Raw genomic sequence first — 25931 nt, 5'->3', positions numbered from 1 at the left:
GTTATGATACTGTACTACAGTTTTACAAGAGGTTACCATTGGGGAAAACCAGTAAATGATACATGGGATCTCTGTTATTTTTTATAACTGCATGTGAATCTACAATTATATAAAAAATTAGAAGTTTACTTTAAAAAATGAAAAATCTATAAACTGGTCATGTAAGTTTAATATTTATGAAGGTGCTTGATTTGTCACAATTAGAGGATTGAATTACTTTATAAAGAGTAAATTTAGCCAGACCTAATATAATTTCCTCCTATAGTTGCATAGTGGCCATGTAGTCATAGGAGAAGAGAAGTAGCCTTCATTATGTTTCCATAGTTTAAAGTTTAAACGGTCCTCCTCTTAGGTGGGTAAATGAGATGTACCTGTAAACCCATATTTAGAGCAGGGCAGTCAGTGAGTCTCCTTTGGCTTGGAGGGAATGATGAGCAGGGCTCTCCAGGGGATAATCCTGGGCTAATGCCATTTTACATCTTTACTAATGGTCTGGATAAATGAACTGCATTCACATAAATTAGTTAATTAAGGAGAATTAGCAATACTTTAGAATGTAGTAATTTAATTTAAAGTGATCTTAATATATTAGGATGAAATTCATTAAAATAAATGCTCTCCAAAAAGAACAGGCTTTATCCTTTCAAAAGGTATGAGAAAATGTGACTTAGAAATCAAAGGCAAACTGAACAGATTTTTAAAAGTAATACATATAACTATGTATTACTTTATTATTAATTTTATATGATGATAATAATAATAATAATGTAAAAGTTGCATGGGCAAAAGTAGACTACCAACCAAAAATAACATGGAACTGAGAACACGCCCTGCAGTCAGTATACCTACACCTTATGGACTAGAGAACCCACCATGACTCTCAAATTTCTTCTCCCCTCTAACATAGCTCTTAATCTTTATTTACCGAGTTCTGACTGAAACTCACCCCCTCTGTTATTTTTATATCATTCTATAATTTTGTAATTGTCACCAGTCTTCAACTAGTAGGAGGTGCCTAGCAGCATGATTATTCCGTTCCTCTTCTAGTAACCCAGATACACAGCAGTCTTAACCTGTACAGAGATTCAGGAAAGAGACTATAATAGTAGAAGCCATGGGTTCTCGTCCTGGATCTTCCACCTATTATTTACGCAACGTTTGACAAGGCAAAATCCCTCAGAGTCTCAGTCTCTTCATTTGTAAAGTGGCCTTGCCCTACTCATAAGATTTCTGGGATCTTAAGAAGTAAAATGTGAAGGCATTTTGATAACCTACAAGGACAATGTACAATTAAAACTAAAGCTTAGTAGAACAGAAGAGTGGCTAGTGATAGAACTCTGTTTTCAGAGAGGAAAGGGAAAAAAATGTTAATTAATTCAGCAAATATTTACCAAATATCACTTATATGCCAAGCACTGTTCTACGCACTAAGGACTCAATGGTGACCAAGACAGCCAGGTCCATGCTCTCATAGAACACACAGAGGAGGAATATGAGGACAAACAATAAACAAGTAAACAAGATAATTACAGATCATGATAAGTCACCTCTAAACAAGGTGACATGCTAGAGCAGGATGTAGGATTTTCCCTAACGTGGCAGTTACTGATTGTCTCTCTGAAAAGGTAGGAAGGAGTTAGCCACATGGAAAGCCGGCGGAGGAACGTCCTGGACAAGGGAACTTTTCAGTACAAAGTTCCTAAAGAGGGAAAGTGCTTGAAGGGTTAGAGGATCTGAAAAACTGCATGATAAACAAGACATTGTACATCAATGGTACAATGATGAAATTGGAGAGGTAGGCAGAGGCCAAGTTGCAGAGGGCATTAGAGGTCATGGTAAAGGTTTGGATTTTAAGTGCAATAAGAAGCCATTCAGAGGTTTTTTTCTTTTTTAACATCTTTATTGGAGTATAATTGCTTTACAATGGTGTGTTAGTTTCTGCTTTATAAAAAAGTGATTCAGCTATACATGTACATATATCCCCATATCTCCTCCCTCTTGCATCTCCCTCCCACCCTCCCTAACCCACCCCTCTAGGTGGTCACAAAGTACTGAGCTGATCTCCCTGCGTTATGCGGCTGCTTCTTACTAGCTATCTATTTTACATTTGCTGGTATGTAAAAGTCCATGCCACTCTCTCACTTTGTCCCAGCTTACCCTTCCCCCTCTCCATGTCCACAACTCCAGCCTCAATATCTGAGTCTTTATTCCTGTTCTGCCCCTAGGTTCTTCATAAACATTTTTTTCCTTTAGATTTCATATATATGTGTTAGCAATACAGTATTTGTTTTTCTCTTTCTGACTTACTTCACTCTGTATGACAGACTCTAGGTCCATCCACCTCACTACAAATAACTCAATTTCATTTCTTTTTATGGCTGAGTAACATTCTATTGGATATATGTGCCACATCTTCTTTATCCATTCATCTGTCGATGGACACTTAGGTTGCTTCCATGTCCTGGCTATTGTAAATAGAGCTGCAATGAACATTGGGATACATGACTCTTTTTGAATTATGGTTTTCTCTGGGTATATGCCCAGTAGTGGGATTGCTGGGTCATATGGTAGTTCTATTTTTAGTTTTTTAAGGAACCTCCATACTGTTCTCCATAGTGGCTGTATCAATTTACATTCCCACCAACAGTGCAAGAGGGTTCCATTTTCTCCACACCCTCTCCAGCATTTATTGTTTGTAGATTTTTTAATGATGGCCATTCTGACTGGTGTGAGGTGATACTTCATTGTAGTTTTGATTTGCATTTCTGTAATAATTAGTGATATTGAGCATTCTTTCATGTGTTTGTTGGCAATCTGTATATCTATTGTCTATTTAGGTCTTCTGCCCATTTTTGGATTGGGTTGTTTTTTTGATATTGAGCTACATGAGCTGCTTGGAAATTTTGTACATTAATCCTTTGTCAGTTGCTTCATTTGCAAATATTTTCTCCCATTCTGAGAGTTGTCTTTTCGTGTTGTTTATGGTTTCCTTTGCCATGCAAAAGCTTTAAGTTTCATTAGGTCTCATTTGTTTATTTTTGCTTTTATTTCTATTTCTCTACGAGGTGGGTCAAAAAGGATCTTGCTGTGATTTATGTCATAGACTGTTCTGCCTATGTTTTCCTCTAAGAGTTTTATAGTGTCTGGCCTTACATTTAGGTCTTTAACCCATTTGAGTTTATTTTTCTGTGTGGTGTTAGGGAGTGTTCTAAATTCATTCTTTTACATGAAGCCGTCCAGTTTTCCCAGCAACACTTATTGAAGAGGCTGTCTTTTCTCCATTGTATATTCTTGCCTCCTTTATCAAAAATAAGGTGACCATATGTTTATATCCTGTTCCACTGATCTATATTTCTGTTTTTATTTCTGTTTTTGTGCCAGTACCATACTGTCTTGATTACTGTAGCTTTGGAGTATAGCCTGAAGTCAGGGAGCCTGATTCCTCCAGCTCCGTTTTTCTTTCTCAAGATTGCTTTGGCTATTTGGGGTCTTTTGTGTTTCCATACAAATTGTGAAATTTTTTGTTCTAGTTCTGTGATAAATGCCATTGGTAGTTTGATAGGGATTGCATTGAATCTGTAGATTGCTTTGGGTAATATAGTCATTTTCACAATGTTGTTTCTTCCAATCCAAGAACATGGTATATCTCTCCATCTGTTTGTACCATCTTTAATTTCTTTCATCAGTGTCTTATAGTTTTCTGCATACAGGTCTTTTGTCTTCTTAGGTAGGTTTATTCCTAGGTATTTTATTCTTTTTGTTGCAATGGTAAATGGGAGTGTTTCCTTAATTTCTCTTTCAGATTTTTCATCATTAGTGTATAGGAATGCAACAGATTTCTATGCATTAATTTTGTACGCTGCTACTTTACCAAATTCATTGAATAGTTCTAGTAGTTTTCTGGTAGCGTCTTTAGGATTCTTTCTATATAATATGTTATCTGCAAACAGTGACAGCTTTACTTCTTTTCCAATTTGGATTTCTTTTTCTTCTCTAATTGCTGTGGCTAAAACTTCCAAACCTATTGAATAATCGTGGTGAGAGTGGGCAAACTTGTCTTGTTCCTGATCTTAGTGGAAATGGTTTCAGTTTTTCACCATTGAGAATGATGTCGGCTGTGGGTTTGTCATATATGGCCTTTATTATGTTAAGGTAAGTTCCTTCTATGCCTACTTTCTGGAGGGGTTTTATGATAAATGGCTGTTGAATTTTGTTGAAAGCTTTTCCTGCATCTATTGAGATGATCATATGATTTTTAGGCTTCAATTTGTTAATATGGTATATCACATTGATTGATTTGTGTATATTGAAGAATCCTTGCATTCCTGGAATAAACCCCACTTGATCATGGTGTATGATCCTTTTAATGTGCTGTTGGATTCTGTTTGCTAGTATTTTGTTCAGGATTTTTGCATCTCTGTTCATCAGCGATATTGGCCTGTAGTTTTCTTTCTTTGTGAAATCTTTGTCTGGTTTTGGTATCAGGGTGATGGTGGCCTCGTAGAATGAGTTTGGGAGTGTTCCTCCCTCTGCTATATTTTGGAAGAGTTTGAGAAGAATAGGTGTTAGCTCTTCTATAACTGTTTGATACAATTCACCTGTGAAGCCATCTGATCCTGGGCTTCTGTTTGTGGAAGATTTTAATCACAGTCTGAATTTCAGTGCTTGTGATTGCTCTGTTTATATTTTCTATTTCTTCCTGGTTCAGTCTCGGAAGGTTGCGCTTCTCTAAGAATTTGCCCATTTCTTCTAGGTTGTCCATTTTATTGGCATATAGTTGCTTGTAGTAATCTCTCATGATCTTTTGTATTTCTGCAGTGTCAGTTTATACTCTCCTTTTTCATATCTAATTCTATTGATTTGAGTCTTCTCCCTTTTTTTCTTGATGAGTCTGGCTAATGGTTTATCAATTTTGTTTATCTTCTCAAAGAACCACCTTTTAGTTTTATTGATGTTTGCTATCATTTTCTTCATTTCTTTTCATTTGTTTCTGCTCTGTCTTTAGATTTCTTTCCTTCTGCGAACTTTGGGGATTGTTATTCTTTCTCTAATTGCCTTAGGTGTAAGGTTAGGTTGTTTATTTGAGATGTTTCTTGTTTCTTGGGGTAGGACTGTATTGCTATAAACTTCCCTCTTAGAACTGCTTTTGCTGCATCCCATAGGTTTTGGGTCATCGTGCTTTCATTGTCATTTGTTTCTAGGTATTTCTTGATTTCCCCTTTGATTTCTTCAGCGATCTCTTGGTTATTAAGTAGTGTATTGTTTAGCCTCCATGTGTTTGTAGTTTTTACAGATTTTTTTCCTGTAATTGATATCTAGTCTCATAGCCTTGTGGTCAGAAAAGATACTTGATATGATTTCAATTTTCTTAAATTTACCAAGGCTTGATTTGTGACCCAAGATATGACTTATCCTGGAGAATGTTCCATGAGAACTTGAGAAGAAAGTGTATTCTGTTGTTTTTGTTTTTGGTTTTTTTAAAATAAATTTATTTATTTATTTTTGGCTGCATTGGGTCTTCATTGCTGTGCACGGACTTCCTCTCATTGCAGTGATCGGGGGCCACTCTTTGTTGTGGTGCACAGGCTTCTCATTGCAGTGACTTCTCTTATCGCGGTGGCTTCTCTTGTTGCGGAGCATGGGCTCTAGGCTCGCGGGCTTCAGTTGCTGTGGCTCGAAGGCTCTAGAGTGCAGGCTCAGTAGTTGTGGCGCACAGGCTTAGTTGCTCCGCAGCATATGGGATCTTCCCAGACCAGGGCTCGAAACCATGTCTCCTGCATTGGCAGGCATATTCTTAACCACTGCACCACCAGGGAATCCCTTTCTGTTGTTTTTGGATGGAATGTCCTATAAATATCAATTAAGTCCATCTTGTTTAATTTGTCATTTAAAGCTTGTGTTTCCTTATTTATTTTCATTTTGGATGATCTGTCCATTGGTGAAAGTGGGGTGTTAAAGTCCCCTCCTATGATTGTGTTACTGTTGATTTCCCCTTTTATGGCTGTTAGCATTTGCCTTATGTACTGAGGTTCTCCTATGTTGGGTGCATAAATATTTACAATTGTTATATCTTCTTTTGGATTGAGCCCTTGATCGTTATGTAGTGTCCTTCTTTGTCTCTTGTAATAGTCTTTATTTTAAAGTCTATTTTGTCTGATATGAGAATTGCTACTCCAGCTTTCTTTTAATTTGCATTTGCATGGTATATCTTTTTCCAACCCCTCACTTTCAGTCTGTATGAGTCCCTAGGTCTGAAGTGGGTCTCTTTTAGACAGCATATATACGGGTCTTTTTTGGTATCCATTCAGCCAGTCTACGTCTTTTGGTTGGAGCATTTAATCCATTTACATTTAAGGTAATTATCAATATGTATGTTCCTATTACCATTTTCTTAATTGTTTTGGGTTTGTTATTGTAGGTCTTTTCCTTCTCTTGTGTTTCCTGCCTTGAGAAGTTCCTTTAGCATTTGTTGTAGAGCTGGTTTGGTAGTGCTGAATTTTCTTAGCTTTTGCTTGTCTGTAAAGATTTTAATTTCTCTGTCAAATCTGAATGAGATCCTGGCTGGGTAGAATAACCTTTCTTGTAGCTTCTTCCCTTTCATCACTTTAAACATGTCCTGCCACTCCCTTCTGGCTTGCAGAGTTTCTGTTGAAAGATCAGCTGTTAACCTCATGGGGATTCCCTTGTATGTTATATGTTGCTTTTCCCTTGCTGCTTTTAAAATTGTTTCTTTGTGTTTAATTTTTGGTAGTTTGATTAATATGTGTCTTGGTGTGTTTCTCCTTGGATTGGTCTGGCATGGGACTCTCTGTGCTTCCTGGACTTGATTAACTATTTCCTTTCCCATATTAGGGAAGTATTCAACTATAATTTCTTCAAATATTTTCTCAGTCCCTTTCTTTTTCTCTTCTTCTTCTGGTACCCCTATAATTCCAATGTTGGTGCATTTAATGCTGTCCAAGAGGTCCCTGAGACTGTCCTCCATTCTCTTCATTCTTTTTTCTTTATTCTGCTCTGCAGTAGTTATTTCCACTATTTTACCTTCCAGGTCACTTATCCATTCTTCACCTCAGTTATTCTGCTATTGATTCCTTCCAGAGGATTTTTAATTTCATTTATTGCGTTGTTTATCATTGTTTGTTTGCTCTTTAGTTCTTCTAGGTCCTTTTAAATGTTTCTTGTATTTTCTCCATTCTATTTCCAAGATTTTGGATCATCTTTACTATCATTATTATGAATTCTTTTTCAGGTAGAATGCCTATTTCCTCTTCATTTGTTAGGTCTGGTGGGTTTTTACCTTGCTCCTTCATCTGCTGTGTGTTTCTCTGTGTTCTCATTTTGCTTAGCTTATTGTGTTTGGGGTCTCCTTTTCACAGGCTGCAGGTTCGTAGTTCCTGTTGTTTTTGGTGTCTGTCACCAGTGGCTACCATTGGTTCAGTGTGTTGTGTAGGCTTCCTGATGGAGGGGACTAGTGCCTATGTTCTGGTGGATGAGGCTGGATCTTGTGTTTCTGGTGGGCAGGTCCCTGTCTGGTGGTGTGTTTTGGGGTGTCTGTGACCTTATTATGATTTTAGGTAGCCTCTCTGCTTATGGGTGCCGTTGTGTTCCTGTCTTGTTAGTTGTTTGGCATAGGGTGTCCAGCACTGTGACTTGCTGGTGGTTGAGTGGAGGTGGGTCTTAGTGTTGAGATGGAGATCTCTGGAAGAACATTCACCGTTTGGTATTACGTGGAGCTGGGAGGTCTCTGGTGGACAAATGTTCTATACTTGGCTCTCCCACCTCAGAGGCACAGGCCTGACACTCACTTGGAGCCCCAGGACCCTGTCAGCCACACAGCTCAGATGAAAAGGGAAAAAGAAAGAAAGAAATAAAAAATAAAATAAAGTTATTAAAATAAAAAAATTATTAAAAATTAAAGAGTAATACAAAAAAGAAAAAAAAAAAAGAAAGAGAGAAGAGAGCAACAAACTAAAAAACAAATCCACCAATGAAATCAAGTGCTAAGAACTATACTAAAAAAGAAACCCAAAAGGAAAAAACCAGACAGACAGAACCCTAGGACAAATGGTAAAAGCAAAGCTATACAGACAAAACCACACAAAGAAGCATACACATACACACTCACAAAAAGAGAAAAAGGAAAAAGAAAAAAGTATATATATCATTGCTGCCAAAGTCCACCACCTCAATTTTGGGATGATTCGTTGTCTATTCAGGTATTCCACAGATGCAGGGTACATCAAGTTGACTGGAGATTTAATCCACTGCTCCTGAGGCTGCTGGGAGAGATTTCCTTTTCTCTTCTTTGTTCACACAGCTCCTGAGGTTCAGCTTTGGATTTGGCCCCACCTCTGCGTGTAGGTCACCTGAGGGCATGCATTCTTTGCTCAGAGGGGACGGGGTTAAAGGAGCAGCTGATTAGGGGGCTCTGGCTCACTCAGGCCGGGGGGAGGGAGGGGTACGGAGTGCAGGGCGAGCCTGCAGCGGCAGAGGCTGGCGTGACGTTGCACCAGCCTGAGGCACGCCGTGTGTTCTCTCAGGGAAGTTGTCCCTGGTTCACGGGACCCTGGCAGTGGCGGGCTGCACAGGCTCCCGGGAGGGGCAGTGTAGACAGTGACCTGTGCTCGCACACAGGCTTCTTTGTGGCTGCAGCAGCAGCCTTAGTGTTTCATGCCTATCTCTGCTGTCGGCGCTGATAGCCGCGGCTCGCACCTGTCTCTGGAGCTCGTTTAGGCGGTGTTCTGAATCCCCTCTCCTGGCACACTCCGAAACAATGGTCTCTTGCCTCTTGGGCAGGTCCAGGCTTTTTCCCGGACTCCCTCCTGGCTAGCCGTGGTGCACTAGCCCCCTTCAGGCTGTGTTCATGCCACCAACCCCAGTCCTCTCCCTGGGGTCTGACCTCCAAAGCCTGAGCCTCAGCTCCCAGCCCCTGCCTGCCCTGGAGGGTGAGCAGACAAGCCTCTCTGGCCAGTGAGTGCTGGTCGGCACCGATCCTCTGTGTGGGAATCTCTCTGCTTTGCCCTCTGCACCCCTGTTGCTGCGCTCTCCTCCGTGGCTCTGAAGCTTCCCCCCTGCCATCCCCCCTACCCCGTCTCCACCAGTGAAGGGGTTTCCTAGTGTGTGGAAACTTTTCCTCCTTCACAGCTCCCTCCCAGAGGTGCAGGTCCTGTCCCTATTCTTTTGTCTCTTTTTTTTTTTCTTTTGCCCTACCCAGGTACGTGGGGGAGTTTCTTGCCTTTTGGGAAGTCTGAGGTCTTCTGCCAGCATTCAGTAGGTGTTCTGTAGGAGTTGTTCCACATGTAGATGTATTTTTGATATATTTGTGAGGAGGAAGGTGATCTCCACGTCTTACTCTTCTGCCATCTTGAAGGTCTCCCATTGAGAGGTTTTTAAGAAAGTGAGTAATATTATTCAATTTGCATTCTTCAAAGACCACTTTGGCTGTTCTACAGAGAATGGACTGGGAAAGAGGTATAGAAGCAGGGAAGCCAGTTAGGAAGATATTGTGATAGTCCCAGTGAATGATACCAGTGTCATGGAGTAGGGTAGTGGCAGTGGAGATATAGATAGAAATAGACAGATTAAATATTTTATATTTTCATGGTAGAACTGACAGGAGTTGTTGATGGGTTAGAAGTGGGGAGGAACCAATGATGACTCCTAGTTTTGGCTTAATCAACTGTGTGAATGGAGGGGCTATTCACTAAATGGATTGGGCTGGGGAAGGAATACTTTAGAGGAAGAGGAAAAATACGTTTGTGAAATGGATATAAACTCACTGTCAAATTGAACTGGAAATGAAAATCAACTTGAACATTCATCAAACAATTCTTGATAAAGATAGTAAGGATGCAATGAGATGGTAAATGAGAGCATATTAGAAAAAAATAAAGCTCATTAAGGCATTAACGTCAAGGGGAAGCTGCCAGCTGTTCTGGCCCGAGCTTCCTAATACAGCAAACTCAGGCTGAGTTCAGCTAAGTTCTGTAAGTTTGGGGCTGCCACTGGAAGTCCAACTCTGGCTTCAGCCTCAAGTACATAGCGGGAATTCCATTCATTGAAAAAATTTTGAGTATCTACTATGTGTCAGGTATTATTCTATACACTGGAGACAGTCCAGAACAAGACAGACTGGGGCTTCATTCTCCCTCCCATCCCACCCCCATGTGATGCATATACTGAGACTAAAGTCCCGAGCAATTTTTTAACTGCATAAAGCTCTTTTTCACAACTGACTTAGAAAACAAGTGTTCCAGCACCTTCTGGCCATTGGGATATTTGTGACTATACCCTTTCCAAAGCAGATAAAGTAGTAACTTCTCCTGACTCAGGAGACTTGGGACCTCACCCAGTCCTGCCAATAACTTGCTAAGTGAATGACTGTGAGTCAAAGAGTCATTTTTGTTCTCTTGGTCTGAGACCTCTTCTGTGGAAAGAGAAGACTTAGCTAAATAAAGTGGTTCTCAAATTTATCTCAGCTGTGGACCCTTTCTCGAAGTAAAATCTTACATAGAGCTCCACATATGAAACAGCTAAGAGTGGATCTTCGGCTGAAATGGGAGCAGAAGGCTCAGAGTCCCACTCATCAGGCTCCCCTCATCTCCCAAGGTAGTTTCTGAGCCCCCCTCCCCAGAGAGCTCAAAGTTTAGAAGGTAGAAGTTTGAAAACCACTAGTTCAGACGATCTCCTGCAGATCCCTCCTGTTCTAAGATTCCATTTCTCTATAACAAAAGCACTATAGACAGCAGAAAAACAAGACATAGTCCATTACCTTAAGGAGCTTAAAATCTAGTAGAGGAGATGTATTACAAGAATCAAGCAATTTGGCTTATTGAGCAGCTTCTATGTGCACGGGACCATGCTAGGTGTGCTGTGACACTTCCTACTTCTCTTCAGTTGAAGATTCTGGCTCATGGTATTCTGGCATCTTCTTCACCCCAAGTCCTGCCATTATCCTGGAAGATTCCAAGGTCCATATAGATCACCCACCAATGCCTTGACATCTCACTTCCTCAGTCTCCTTATTTCCAGTTACCTTGTCATCTCTCCCACTTTGCCAACTACTTGCATAACCACACTAAGGGTTGTATCATCAATAACTGCTTCTCTTCTGAAATACTAGAATTAGACATTTGGATTCCAGCTTTTCCTTTTTACATAATTTGGCTCAGTGCAATCATAAATACCTTAAATTCCTTGTCCAGCTCCTTTATCCAATGCAGAGTCTATAGAGTTCATTATTTTAATCACTGTCCAAATAAAATATTCAATTCTCTTGCCCCATTGTCCTTCCACTCCATTTTTGTGGCAGAACCTCAACCCCGGATAAATTCAACTGTCTTCTCATGTCTATACTAAGTGTTGCTAAACATAAATTCAGGGTCTCTGGCTTTGACTGGACCCTCCACAGTCAGCTTTCCTTTCCATTCCTGCTCTCCCCAGTCAGATTTCTTTTCCTTTCTCCACAGTGATTATTTCAAACTTTTTCACTCTCTTGCAAACTCTAATATTTCTATTCCTCTCCGACTTTCAGCAGATGACTTTGCTTCCTGCTTCACAGAGGACATAAAAACCATTGAACAAGTCCTTTGGTTTCCTGTCCAGTTAAAAACCCATTTGGATCTCTGTCCATCCTCCCTTTCTTCCTCCTGATACAATGGACAAAGTGGCCTACCTCCTGACTAAGGCTAGCTGTTTTCTGATTTTCTGAGTCCTAAACCTGCCCATTTGGGGACTCTTTCCCACCAGTATTTAAACATACACAAATTTCCTCTTAGCTTGGCTCCATAATCTTTTCTCCTCTTCACAATCAAACTTTTTGGAAAGCGTTACCTACACTCACCATTTTCACATGCTCATCTCTCACACCCTCCTCAATTCACTCCCATTCACCATCCCATGGGGTGGGATCTAGGAAACAATCTGTTTTCTGCCCTTCATTGGAACTACTCTTCTTAAAGACTCCAACCACCTTCTTGTTGCTAAATTCAGCAGTCACTTTTTATCCATTATTTTGTTTGACTCATTGGCAGTACCTGACACTCTTGACTACTCCTTTCTTCTTGAAATACTCTTTAGCCTGGATTCTGTACACACTCTCCTGACTTTTCTCCTACTTCCCTGGCTGTTTTGTCCCAGTTTCCTGTTGGGAGCACTCCTTTTGTCCACATAGAGAGGTTTACCTTAGGTTTCTGTCTTTGAGTGTTTTTATCAACCAACATATGGGAACATCTTATCCATCTTACCATCTACTTATTGATGATTCTCAAATTTATCTCCAGCCCAGGCCTCCAAACCCATAAATCCAACTGTTTGTTGAACATCCACACATGGCTGTTCCAAAGACACTCCGAAGTCACTGTCTCAAAAGCTGAACTCCTCTCTCTGGTTTGACACCATCAAACCAGAAAATTAAGTCTTCCTTAACCTGTTCTCATACTCAAACCTCTGCCTATAGTACCTTCTTCCTCACTTCCTATACTCATTAATCCCTGAGTCCTGTTCTCTGTCTCCTCTCAATTCCATCCACTTGTCTCCATCCTCACAAACATCATTACAATAACAGCCTCCTAACTGGTCTTGCTACCTTCATTCTGGTACTAACCATCTACTTTCCACACAGCAGGCAGAGTGATTTTCCTAAAGCACAAATCTGTTTGTGTCTCTCCCATGTTACTAAACCCTGAAGGAGTTGTCCAAACTCCCTAGTGCAGGCATTCATGTTCCTTCATGGTCAGGTCCCTGACTACCTCCTCATTCTCATCATCTCCTTCCTCATTTCCTCTCTTCACACTCTAGGCTATAGCAGCATTGAGGTCACTTTTAGCTCCTCAAACAAATCGGCTTTTTCTTGCACATGTCTATCTCCCCTGAAAACTATTCTCCCATCTTTTTCCTTGGCCCTTAAATTCTCATACTTTAGGACTCAATTTAATTTGTCACTTCCTTTAAGAATATGTTTTGGTTCATTAGCCTAGACCAGAACCCCTCCTTTGTGCTCCCATAGTATCCAATACTCCCTTGTTTAACTGTTTATCTTCCCCCATCAGGCAATATGGACCCTAAGGATAGGACCTGTGTCTTATTTTGTAGCTTCAGTATCTACCTACAGTACCTGGCACATGGTAGATATGCAATTTATTGCTGAATGTGATTGTGTAATGGATCTGTGATAAGGGGGGCTGGGAAGTAGGGCACAGAAGATAAGCAAGCAGGGAAACATTATAAGAAAAGGACAGAGGAAAACATATGGCAGATATGTAGACTTCATTTCTCAGTCCCAGTGATGGGAAGCAGTTTGGACCAAGTCATGGAAACAGGTGGCAGCAAGGACTTCTTTACTTGAAGTCCAGTGTCTTCTTCATGGCAAGGTTCTCCACCTCCAAATGAATTCACAGCCTTGCTCCCTGGGGCAAGTATCTCTGCCAATTATCCCAAGTCAGCTGAGTGGATTTTTGTCAGCGTTGATTATTAATGTCAAATTTTTCTCTGAAAAGCATTCAGATTGGCCATTTCATCTCCAGTGCCACTTACTTAGTCTAGACCACTATCTCTTCATCTGCGGCGAATATCCAGATTAACTGGTCTGTCTTTCCTCTCCAGTTCATCTCATGCAGAGTTACTGGACTATCTCCCTCAAAAGCCCTATAACACTATTCTTGTGCTCAAAACTAGACTTTCTCCCCCATACAACAAACCTATATGTTGTGACCTGGCTTCTTGGCTCTTTGCTCCTGTGACAACTATTACACCTGCTCTCCACCATCTCTCCAGTATTTCTTCCCACTTCTGCAACTAGGTTTCATGACTGCGAATCTTGGACTTAGAGCTCACTCTAAACTTAAAACCAGTTTTTAGGAGGGCATAAAATTCAGGGGCCCAAAACTGGCAAAACAATCTCTTCTATTTTAGAACATTTACAAAGATAAAAATTTGGCTACACCTAGGCAATATTTTCTCAGTTCACTGAGAAGGTATCCTTTAATATGGTATATAAGTAAAAACTGACATCTATTGTTTCCATTGGATGATCTATTTCTAGGTTTTTGCCCATACAAAATTTGATTGCATCTATTAGTATTTGTGCCAAAACACAGTAATGCATTTGTCTAAGTCTCAAAAGTTTCTGTGTAAGATACTTTTGGTGGAAAAGTAGAAATACAAGAGTTAGAGGGCAAGATTAACAACAACAGCAGCAAAAAAGGAAGAAAGAAAGAAAAAGAAAGGAAGGAAGGAAGAAAATTCTCAAAACAATTATCAGATATAATGTTAAATAAAAATAGCAAAAAACAAACCTCTCTGCAAAGTATAGTCTTAATTATTTAAAAAATACATATATATGTATGTATACAGAAAAAAGACAAGAAAGAAAAATTAGGACATTAACATCTCTCCCTGGGGGGTATTATGGGTTATTATAATCTCCTTATACTTTTCCATGCTTTCCAGATTTTCTAAAAAAGCATGTATTTATTTTTAAAAGCAGGAAAAATAGTTTAAAAATGTAATAACATACCAAAAAACAAACTTTCTGGGGAATACTTAGAACTAAGTTTTCTATGCACATCATTTGGAAATAAATGTCAAATTTTTATAATAATCAAGCCAAATAAAATGTACCCCCCAAATAATTAAAGTTATATGGGATTTTCTCAATTTACCAGAGCTCCTCTCTCTCTTCCTTTGGGCTTTGAATCTCTACTTCCAAAATTGGTACTTTAAACACAAGATATTTACAGATATTTTCAGTTGTAATTAAATTAGCAGCTGCAGTTTTTCTCTCTACAGTAAAATGATTTAATTGCTCAAATTCTTCTGAAAGCTTCAAGACCTGTAAAGTTAAGTGAAAAGACAAATATTCTATTTTGCATATTTTTATGCATGCCTGTGAAAAAAGTGTATTGATTCCATTAAATGCTTACATAATTATTGACTTAAATAATATAAATTGACATCCAAATTGAAGTCTTATTCCAATTTCACAATTTTCAGCTGTTACATAATCTAATACATTTTTACCATAGGCACAAGAGTGCGTAAGTCTATGGTTTTAAAAAAAGGGGATATTTTTGGTCTCTGGGATTGGCTTCCCAGAGTGCTGTTTAGGGTTTCATTCTATCTTTTTTTTTTTTTTTTTTTTTTTTTTTTGCGGTATGCGGGCCTCTCACCGCTGTGGCCTCTCCCGTTGCGGAGCACAGGCTCCGGACACTCAGGCTCAGGGGCCATGGCTCACGGGCCCAGCCGCTCCGCGGCATGTAGGATCCTCCCGGACCGGGGCACGAACCCGTGTCCCCTGCATCGGCAGGCGGACTCTCAACCACAGCGCCACCAGGGAAGCCCCATTCTATCTTTTAACAAGCAAAAAGATGTAATACTCTATTAGAGCTTTTACATTGTTATCACATATTTTTGTTCTCAAGTTTTGAGTGTACTTCATTGATTCATAAAAGCAATAATATACTATTGCAAGAAAACATTAAAAAGAATATTAGTTATGCATTACAGAGAACATATTTCTTCCAGTCTGCTCCTATTGGTTTGGAAACACTTGAACATATAAGGGCTCCCAGACTATCGTAGTGATTCTCAAACTTTAGTGAATAAGAGCATCACCTGAGGAGTTAAAAGAATGCAGTCTCACATCGCCACCCCACTCCTGAGATTCAGATCAGTGGTCTGGGCTGGGAAATGGGAATTTGCATTTCAAATAAGTCTCCCAGGTAATTCTGATGCAAGTGGATGCTTTGAGAATCACTGCTCTGTTGTGTGGTTTGGCAAAACATTTGTTCAGGTTTTTGTTTTGTTTTGTTCTTTGACAAACAGATTCCTTTCCTCAAAGATTGCTCTTTATATCTTCATATAAAATGAAAGAATGCCTCCAGAAGGTAGTAGAAAGGGCGGATGGGGGACAGTTCCAAGAATGGAAGAATCCTTCTCCAAGTATTGCACGAAGATAGACAAAAACCTGCCTGACTCCCATTCTGATCCTCTCTGAAAATGCCAAGTTTTTATAGTTACTATGTTTGATTCTAAGAACACAATGGATTTAATTCTAAAGATCAATTTAGGTTACTTAAAGGAATCCTTTTGGTTTCCTAGACGTTTTCAATTTTCTGAAGAAAAATTACAGTGTGTGATATGGGTTATAATCCCATAAATCCATATAATCTTATAGGGACTATAACCTCTCCAGGGAGAAGACTGGTTTTACACTGGACCTAAGGAGGTGGGAAGATATGGATAGGTGAAGAAGAGACTATAGCATATTTTAAGCATGATCAATATGGTCAAAGGTATAGTGTGGAACTGAGTATGGAGTATTTGTGCAGAAGTGAGGAGGATGGTCTTACTGGAGTAGAGGCTACAAGATGAGGAGCGAGGAAATAAGATTGAGGGGGAGGGATCAGATTATGAAGGGACCTGAAAGACAAGAACTTCCTTAATGAGCTTGCATTATTTTTGTAAGCAGGATAACAGATTCCAAAATGCTACTTAATCACTGATTTTTATAGTCATTGTAAAAATTTAAACATTAAAAATAGTAAATGTTAGTTTCTTAAGAAGTAAAGAAAGCCAAACAGAATTTAGACTTGATGTTCTAGCAAACTGAGAATTGCTGAAGGTTTCTGAAGAGGAAGGTGACTTTGACACTAAGTTCTTTCTAGGTATTCTGGATTCTCACAGGACAAAGTTGGTGGATATCGTAGGTGGGCAGCTTTGCTCTTTATCATGAAGGAGGGTAAATCCATAGGAACTTTCATGGCACAGATGCTGTGCAACAGGACCAACTCTGTTCCACAGGCTCCTCCCTACCAAAATTTTATCCTGATTACATAGCTCAGTCTCATAATCAGCCATATTCAAGTACCATAAAGTATTCAGTTGACTGTTCCACTTTATGCTTGAGGCCCTAGAGTAAGGAGGACAGAGCTTAGGCTGAGAATCACCAGGCAACTTGGTAGTTGTTTAATATCCCGAGTCTGGTGTTCGTTTCTGTAAACTGAGGAAGCTGGCCTACATGAACACACCCCTTTCCAGCCCAAATAAAACCACAGCCTATAAAACAGGGGCTTTAGTAAATACATAAAACACAATTTTTTTAAGCCACTCTTAGCAAGACTACCTTTAAGTCTAAAGCACTCTATGTTCTAAAGAGAAACTGGAATACAACTAAAGAATCAAAGCTTCAAAATTGAAACTTTTAATGAGTAAAATTTTGATGGAAACAGAATACCTATAGTCTCAAAGTACCTCCCCACAAAATATTTATTAATTGCAAAGGGAACAGGAATAACTTTACAATGGAGAAATCTGGCAGAGAGTACCATACCCAAAGTAAATAGAACAAAAGGATATCCTTTTGTCTTTTGATACAATGCACTGAGAAGGATATAACATCACTTATGTAGTATTCCTGCCAAAATTATGTAACCTAAATTATATTGTGAGGAAACATGAGAAAAATCCAAATTGAGGGACATTCTTCAAAATAAATGATTTGTACTCTTCAAAAATAGCAAAGTCATGAACAACAAAGAATGAGGAACTGTTGCAGATTCAAGGAGCTTTCGAGATGTGAAAATGAAATGCAATGTACAGTCCTGGATTGGACCTTAGACTAGGAAAAAAAAATGTCCTTTTGCTATACAGTGGGACAATTAGTAAAATTTGAATACAAGCTGTAAATTAGATAATAGTACTATATTAATTTCCTGATTTTGAGACTTGTACTGTGATAAAAAGATGTCACTGTTTTTAGCAAACATACATGGAAACATTTAGGGGTAAAGGAGTATTATGTCTCTACTCTCTGAGGGTAGGAAAAGTGTGTGTGTGTGTGTGTGTGTGTGTGTGTGTGTGTGTGTGTGATGCAAGAGAGAGAGGCTGATAAAGCAAAGGTGGTACCGTGTTAACACTGGGAGGGGTAAATGTATATGGAAAGTCTTTATACTATTTTGCAACTTTTCTGTAAGTCTGAAATTATTTCAAAATAAAAAGTATTTTAAAAGAGAGGGAGAGGGGCTTCCCTGGTGGCGCAGCGGTTGAGAGTCCGCCTGCCAATGCAGGGGACACGGGTTCGTGCCCCGGTCTGGGAAGATCCCACATGTCGCGGAGCAGCTGGGCCCGTGGGCCATGGCTGCTGAGCCTGTGCGTCCGGAGCCTGTGCTCCGCAACAGGAGAGGCCACAGCAGTGAGAGGCCCGCGTACCGCAAAAAAAAAAAGAGAGGGAGAGAAAACCAGATTACCAGGACAGTGATCTGGATCTCTGGTTTTATACTGTATTCTTCTCACTTCATTTCATTCTCTATGTTAAGTTTTCTGATGATATATTGAAAGACAAGATCCTTTAGTTGTACATTGTGATGAAAACTCATCTTGCTGACAAGGTCCCAAAAACAAAGCGTAGATGTAGGATGTGCCTTACATATCTATCCTCCCAGGCAACGAACCCTATTTGCTGGACCTTTCCCTCCTTAGGTCACATACTATTTGATCTATGTCCCAACCCCTCAGCAACTTACTCCCTGACTTCAGGGTAACAACTTCATATAGGATAAATTTTGCCTTGATTTAGTCCTCCACTTCACATGTGGTATTAAAATATAACTCAGTATATTTTAACTGTTGTGTTCAAGCCTTTAGTCCTTCCTACCATTTTAATCAACATCAAGAGAGTGACTGAGGAAGGGAATTTTTCAACCAGGAGTTGATAATAACCTAATAGGTGGGACTCTAGAAATTACGCTACTGGCAGTCTCTCCATTTAGTGTTGGACTAACCCTCATCTGGTAGTGCCATTTTATACTTGGGGAATGAATTGGGGTTGGGACATTTAAACATTTTCTGAATTTTAAGTATAAGCCTAATTTTCAGTATAATTGGGAAAGATGCTTTGATTCTAAGCCTTTAAAGTTGAAGACATTTTAGTAAACCTCTGATTTTGCATTTTTTACTGTGGTAAAATATAAAAAAACATAACATTTACCATCTTAATCTTTTTTTTTTTTTTGCGGTACATGGGCCTCTCACTGTTGTGGCCTCTCCCGTTGCGTTACATTATAATATGTGCTTTAAAAACTAAGCCATTGGGAAGCTTATTTAAAGTAAAAAATTTATAGATTAATCTTAAGAGTGAAGAACTGGTTGAAGTCTGAATATTTATTCTGAAATACAGCTTGATTTATAATCCACACTATAAGGCAATTTATTCTATAATAATAAAAGAAACTCCAATTTCCAAGTTATCTTTTACTGAAATTAGTTTCCTTTTATCTTATCCTCATAAAAGATATGTCATACATCAAACATTTAAATACGTAATAATTTAGTCTCACCTTTGTTTCTAATTCAGAATTCTCTCTTTGTAGCAGGTCATATGCTATTAAAAAATGGTCTCTGTCTTCTTCTGCCCCTGGAAGACTTTGAATTTCATTATAAAGGCATATAAGTTCTGACTTTGATTTTTTCAATTCCTGATTAAGAAATGACAATATTTAGTAGAATAAAATAAGACTTTTAATAGACAAGGTATACTATTGCAAAAAAGGAATCTTTGAAATGATTCTGACAAATTTTTTGCTTTAAATATTTCAACCTGTCCTCTGGCAGACAGACTCCTTTCTTTAGTAAAGCAAAGATTCCTTAAATCAATTAATTAAACTAAGCATTCTTCTAAATTTGCCTTTCTCTTTTAATGCCCTTCTTGCTCCAGTTCTGAAAAAAAGTACCCAGAAATTAAACACAAGGAAACTCAAAGAGCCAAGGCAAGCTAGCCCAAGAGTAGCAGGCTCCCTCCTGCAGTGGCCAAAGTCTGGGCACTGGGGTCTCCACACAGAGCCTGATAGTAAAAGCTGGTGGAGCATAAGATAGTTCTAGAAGCTAGCAGCAACTGGCCCAGAGGGGCTTTCTGCACAGGGGCAACCCTAACAGGTCAGGCTGGGTAAGAAATGTTTGTTGGTCTTGTCAAAGAGCTCCTTCCCATAGACAACCAGGAACTGGGCTCCATGTGCCCTGTAGGAGGCCAAGCCTAAGGCACCCAGGCAGTGGAAAGCAGCCCCTGGACCAGCCATGGATGGTCACATGCCATAAGCATTCTTAATTTCTATCATTTATAGGTTCAAAGACTGGGTTTCTAGTTGTCCCTACTTTACGCAAGGCTTGTATAGAGGTAAATCTTCAGCAACTCCTGCATTAGTTATATTACCTGTTTTAAAATGTCTCTTTTCAAAGTTACTTTTTATAGGACAGGTGCTGTGTGGTTTACCTTTAATCTTGTGACAACCCCATAAGGTAGGGTTATTGAAACTGAGGCTCAGAGAACTAAAGTGATCTGCCTAAATTCATATAGCCAGGAAGTGGGAAAGTTGAGATTCAAACTGTCTGACTGACTTCAAACACTGTGTTCTTCACTACAAATTATGCTGTCTTACTTAATAATGCATATTCAGTGACTTAATCAACTAGTGTTTCCTCTAATCCTCTGATTTTTTTCCATATTCATGAAAGAAAACATTTTAGTTAGATGTAGATTTTAATCAAATTTCTGCATTGATGACATGGAATATGCAGTGTTTGATTGGTGGATGAGGGGGCCTGAGAGTCAGGCCATGGTGCCCTATGAAGGAACAGGTGACATAAAATTTATTTAGGAGAGGAGCTACTTGGTATATTCCTAAAGGCTTGAGATCAGAGAGGGAGGAAAGTGTTGATGAGGAAGGCACTGGGCAAAAAGGAAAGAAGGTAGGGAGTGGCCACCCAAAACCATAGCAAGAGGGCAAGTAGTATCAATGTCCTACCTCATTTCATGGAAAATTCCTATAAGTCATCAGCATGGGATATAGAGTATTGTGCTAGCTCTCACCCACCCTGCAAACTGATTGTCACCATCCTCTAAATTAGTGATCTAGACTTCCATGAACTCACTTCCAGGTCTCTCTTCCAAATACAGGCTGGTATGTCTCCTGATAGACTTTTCCAAGCTGGTACCAGCAGTTAAAAGGAGAGACAAGTCCGGGCCACTATGACCACCATAATAATCAAATCCCTTCTACTTAAAGGACTCTTTTTGGGTAGTGTTGGAACTCAGCCTGGAGAAACAAGTCACCCCATTGTTACTGGTATAAATAATATTCTATAGCTACAATTTATTTTAAAATAAAAATGAATGATAACATGAAATCCCTAAATTACAAATGCAAAAAGAGGAAAATAACATCTTGAACGGCAAAATACCTCACTTTCAACTTTCAAAGCCTTCTGCACAGTATTAAGATCAGATGTCAATTGCTTTTTCCTTTCTCTCTCTTCTGACAACTCACTTTCAAATAGTTCAATTTTTTCTTGGCTCATTTTCAATATCTGCAAAAAGTATTTTACATAATTAATTCTATATACAATAATCATATACACTATAAATTCTGATAATACTTTTCTGCCTAAACAATTATAAAGTCATCTAGGGGAGAGACAAACCTGGGAAAAAATAGTTCATGGTACCATAGCTCATAAGATAGGTCTTCCTCTCTAAGCCTGTTTTCTCAACTGTAAAATGGAAATAATACTTGTCCTACGTACATTATAGCCATCAGAGTAGGAGTCTAATGTGATTTTGAAAGTATTTTGTAAGTTTTAAGCACCTACCAAATATAAGGAATTTTAATTTTATTTGGTAATAATTTTATCTTACCAAATTGATGATAATAATAGAAATTTCAAAAATAATGAGCAACAACTATTTTGTTTTAGTGCTTACCATATGTCAGACATTGTAGTAAATGTTTTACATGTATTATCTAATTTTGTTTCCCAGTACCCCTATGAGATTAGAACTATTATTGTATTCTTTTTTAGAGAGAGCATAAGTGAGGCTCAGATAGATTAGGTAATTTGTGCAAGGTCACACAGTCAGGACTGGGATTCAAACCAAGGCTAATTTATAAGCCCTTGCTCTTATTTTTGTTTTATTTAAAAAAACTGAGGTATAATTGACATAGCACATTATATTAGTCTCAGGTGTACTACATAATGATTCAATATTTGTATATTTTGCAGAATGATCACCACAACAGTTCAGTTAACATCCATCATCACACATAGTTGTGATTTTTCCCCTACTTTCAAATATGTAATACAATCTTATTAATTATAGTCACCATGCTGTACATTATATCACCATGACATTCATTTTATAACTGGAAATTCGTACTTTTTGATTTCCTTCATCCATTTCACCCACTCCCAGCCCCTTGCTTCAGGCAACAACCAATCTGTTCTCTACATCCATGATTTTTTGTAATTTTTTTTTTAAGATTCCACATGTGAGATCATATGGTATTTGTCTCTTTCTGTCTGACTTATTTCATTTAGCATAATTCCCTCAAATTCTGCATGTTCCTCAATTCTGCATGTTGTTGCAAATGGCAAGATTTCAGTATTTTTAATGGCTGAATAATATTTCATTGTGTACATATACCACATTTTCTTTTTCCATTCATCCCTTGATGGACACTTGGGGTGTTTCCATGTATTTATTATTGTAAATAATGCTGGAATGAACGTGGGGGTGCATATCTTTTCAAATTAGTGATTTTGTTTTCTTTGGATAAATACCCAGAAGTGGAACTGCTGGATCATATGGTAGTTCTATTTTTAATTTTTTGAGAAATCTCCATAATGTGCTGCACCAATCTCCATAGTGGCTGCACCAATTTACATCTCCACCAACAGTGCACAAGGGTTTCCTTTTCTCTACATCTTCACCAACACTTGTTATTTCATGTCTTTTTGATAACAGCCATCCTAACAGGTGTGAGGCGGTATCTCATTGTGGTTTTGATTTGCATTTCCCCGATGACTGGCGATATTGAACATCTTTTCATGTGCCTGTTGGCCATATGTATGTCTTCTTTGGGAAAATGTCTATTCAGACTCTTGGCCCATTTTTTAATCAATTTTTTTTTGCTATTGAGTTGTATGAGTTCTTCATATATTTTGGATATTAACCCCTTGTCAGATATATGATTGGCAAATATTTTCTCCCATTTGGTAGACTGTCTTTTCATTTTATTGATACTTTCCTTTGCTGTGCAGAAGCTTCTTAGTTTGACATAGTCCCCCTTGTTTATTTTTGGTGCAAAAAATCATCACCAAGACTGATGTCAAGGAGCCTACCACCTGTTTTCTTCTAGGAGTTTTATGACTTTAGGACCTACATTCAAGTCTTTAATCCATCTTGAGTTAATTTTTGTGTATGATGTAATATAGTGCTCCAGTTTCATTCTCTTGCATATAGCTGTCCAGATTTTCCAGCACCACTTATTGACGAGACCGTCCTCTCTCCATTGTATACTCTTGGCTCCTTTCATAAATTAATTGACCATATATGTGTGGATTTACTTCTGGGCTCTCTGTTCTGTTCCACTGATCTATGTGTCTGTTTTTATGCCAATACAATAGTGTTTTGATTACTACAGCTTTTAAGATAGTTTGAAATCAGGGAGCATAATGCCTCCAGCTTTGTTGTTCTTTCTCAAGATTGCTTTGGCTATTCAGGGTCTTTTGTGGTTCCAGACAAATTTGAGGGCTATTTGTTCTATTTCTGTGAAAAATGCCATTGGGAATTGTGATAGGGATTGTACTGAATCCGCACACTGCTTTGGATAGTATGGACATTTTCACAATATTAATTCTTCCAATCCATGAGCATGGAATATCTTACCATTTATTTGTGTCTTCTTCATTTCTTTCATCAATGTTTTATAGTTTTCAGTGTATAGGTCTTACACCTCTTTGGTTAAATTTATTCCTAGGTATTTTATTCTTTTTGATGCAATTGTAAATGTGATTGTTTTCTTTATTTCTCTTTCTGATATTTGTTATTATGCAATAGATTTTTGTGTACTGATTTTGTATGCAACTTTATTGGATTTATTTACTAGTTCTAACAGTTTTTTGTTGTAGTCTTTAAGGTTTTCTGTGTATAATATCATGCCATCTGCAAATAGTGACAGTTTTACTTCTTCCTTTCCAATTTGGATGCCTTTTATTTCTTTTTCTTCTCTGATTGCTCTGGCTAGGACTTCCAATACTACATTGAATAAAAGTGGCAAGACTGGGCATCCTTGCCTTATTCCTGATCTTAGAGAAGAAGCTTTCAGCTTTTCACTGTTGAGTATGATGTAAGCTGTGGTCTTGTCATATATGGCATTTATTATGTTGAGGTACGTTCCCTCTATACCCACTTTGTTGAGAGTTTTTATCATAAATGGATGTTGCATATTTTCAAAAGCTTTTTCTGCATCTATTGATGCATAGTATAATTTTTATCCCTCATTTTGTTAATGTGTTGTATCACACTGATTGATTTACAGCTGTTGAACCATCCTTGCAGCCTTGGAATGAATCCTACTTGGTCATGGTGTATGATCCTTTTAATGTATTGTTGAATTCGGTTTGCTAATATTTTGTTGAAGATTTTTGCATCTATGTTCATCAGGGAAATTGGCCTGCAATTTTCTTTTCTTGTGGTTCCTTGTTTGGCTTTGGTAACAGGGTAATGCTGGCTTCATAAAATGAATTTGAAGGTGTTCCCCCCTCTTCTATTTTTTGGAAGAGTTTGAGAAAGATTGGTATTAATTCTTCTTTAAATGTTTGGTAGAATTCACCAATGAAACTGTCTAGCTGTTACTTTTATTTATTTTTTATTTAAAAATATTTATTTATTTATTTATATTTACTTATTTTGGCTGTGCCAGGTCTTAGTTGCGGTACACAGGATCCTTAGTTGCAGCATGTGGACTCTTAGTTACAACATGCAGACTTCTTAGTTGCAGCATGCAGACTCTTAGTTACAGCATACATGTGGGATCTAGTTCCCTGACCAGGGATCGAACCCAGGCCTCCTGCACTGGGAGCATGGAGTCTTACCCACTGGACCACCAGGGAAGTCCCTAGCCCTTACTTTTAATATCTACTTTATTCAGACTTGCCAAAGTGTATTTTCTTTTGTGTAGAAAAACCTATTAGGAACTTAATTTGAGGTCAAAATGCAGCCTAGTGAATACAGAGTGAGAATCGAGAGAATTTCCTTAATATTGCCATGAAGCTGCAGAATCTTCTCCACTGGCAAAGCAAACCTGTCAAGTGAACTAACTGCATATTTGGATTGGCCAGTCAGGGAGCAGTATGAACCTGACAAGTTCATACTCTCTAACTTGGGGATTGCGTAATGATATGTCAGAAAAGAGTCCTAGCAGATCTGTCCTACTATTTAGCAACAGTGGGACCCTGAGCCAGTTACCTAACTTTTCTTAGTCTCAGTTTCCTCCTCTGAAAAATAGGGATAATGATGGGCACCTCGATTGTACAAAGTATATGTAAATGGCAGTTTATATTATTATTGGATTGTTCTGAATTTTCACATTTACTCTTTAGTTGGACAACACCTTTAAATCATCCTTACAATTTCAACATACTAGTTTATCCTAAATACATTTTTAATGGGCTCCTTCCTGAATGACTAATCCTGGAAGGTTTTCTGTAACCACTGATCACAATCATAGGATGTAGATCTACCATACCTTTTGTCTATTTTCAGTAACTCTTAAGCAACCTTATGGAGTCTGCCTCATCTGTATTAGAAAATGTAACTGAAAATGATCTTTTTATTTCTTACCTCATTCAAATCTTGTACTTTCACTGTCTCTTGACCTTTCATACTGGTTTCTCGTCTGTCTTCCTATATTACTGATAATTCAGGCTCTAAGAGGGAAATCTTAATCCAAATAAACCATCAGTTAAAATACATACGCAGGCTTCCCTGGTGGCGCAGTGGTTGGGAGTCCGCCTGCCGATGCTGGGGACATGGGTTCGTGCCCCGGTCCAGGAGTATCCCACATGCCGCGGAGCAGCTGGGCCCGTGAGCCATGGCCGCT

The 25931-nt window shown here is 38.6% G+C and overlaps 1 protein-coding gene and 1 pseudogene across 5 annotated transcripts in view; both read right to left on the bottom strand.

Moving 5' to 3' along the window:
* Positions 1–25931, bottom strand: part of CCDC30 (coiled-coil domain containing 30) — a 162879-nt gene that overhangs the window by 65130 nt on the left and 71818 nt on the right. Inside the window, exon 1 of one of the 5 annotated variants that reach the window (XM_032609310.1) lies at positions 14661–14708. The exons of the other annotated variants lie outside the window; for them this stretch is intronic. The gene's annotated coding sequence lies outside the window, so the exon portion shown is untranslated. Of the gene's footprint in view, positions 1–14660; positions 14709–25931 lie in introns of those variants that run through there. 5 annotated transcript variants of the gene reach the window in all.
* On the bottom strand, positions 19751–20069 carry LOC116742050 (annotated as a pseudogene).

Source organism: Phocoena sinus, chromosome 1, assembly GCF_008692025.1.
Source record: "Phocoena sinus isolate mPhoSin1 chromosome 1, mPhoSin1.pri, whole genome shotgun sequence".
Lineage (NCBI taxonomy): Eukaryota > Metazoa > Chordata > Mammalia > Artiodactyla > Phocoenidae > Phocoena > Phocoena sinus.
The sequence above is the reverse complement of the archived record's forward strand: the minus strand, read 5'-3'. Positions and strand labels throughout refer to the sequence as shown.